Genomic DNA, 1161 nt, shown 5'->3' with positions numbered 1-1161 from the left:
TCCTTGCTAGGAAATAGCGTTTGCAGTACTTTACGTATTGGAGCAATAGAGTTCAAATGCTTCATAAAACGCAATATCGCATCTCATTTCTATGTTTCATGATTAGAAATAATATTCATTGCGAAGTGTTATGTATACCTCGTCTACACTGCAAAAGAATGTAAATGCCACACATCCTTGCTAGGAAATGCGTTTCCATGTGTCATGGTATCGAAGCAATGGAGTTCTAATGCTTCTTAAAACGCGATATCGCATCTCATTTCTATGTTGCATGATAAGATATAATATTTATTGCGAAGTGTTATGTGTACCTCGTCCACACTTCAATAGAATGTAAATGTCACACATCCTTGCGAGGCAATGCGTTTCCATGTATCTAGGTATCGAAGCAATGGAGTTCTAATGCTTCTTAAAACGCGATATCGCATCACATTTCTATGTTTCATGACAAGATATAATATTCATTTGCGAAATTTTAGGTATGCCACGTCTGCACTTCAAATGTATGTAAATGCCACACATCCTTGCTAGGAAATGCGGTTCCAGATGCGTACGTATCGAAGCAATAGAGTTCTAGTGCTTCTTAAATCGCGATACCGCATCTCATTTCTATGTTTCATGATAATATATAATAGTCATTGCGAAGTGTTATATATACCTCGTCTACACCACAAATAAATGTAAATGCGACACTTCCTTGCTAGGAAATAGCGTCAACAGATGTCTACGTATCGATGCAATAGAGTTCTAATCCTTCTTAAAACGCGACATAGCATCTCATTTCTATGTTTCAAGATATTTTATAGTATTCATTGCGAAGTGTTTTGTATGCCTCGTCTACACTTCAAAAGAATGTAAATGCCACACTTCCTTGCTAGGAATTAGGGTCTTGGAGATGTCTACGTATCGAAGCAATAGTGTTCTAATGCTTCTTAAATCGCGATATCGCATCTCATTTCTATGTTTCATGATAAGATATAATATTCATTGCGAATTGTTATGTATACCTCGTCTACACTCCAAAAGGATGTAAATGTCACACTTCCTTGCTCGGAAATAGCGTTTCCAGTTGTTTACTTATCGGAGCAATAGAGTTCTATTGCTTCATTCAACACGATGTCGCAAGTCATTTCAATGATTCATGGTAAATTGCAATGTTCT

Source organism: Xylocopa sonorina, unplaced genomic scaffold, assembly GCF_050948175.1.
Source record: "Xylocopa sonorina isolate GNS202 unplaced genomic scaffold, iyXylSono1_principal scaffold0085, whole genome shotgun sequence".
Classification (NCBI taxonomy): Eukaryota; Metazoa; Arthropoda; class Insecta; order Hymenoptera; family Apidae; genus Xylocopa; species Xylocopa sonorina.
This window is presented reverse-complemented; position numbering follows the sequence as displayed.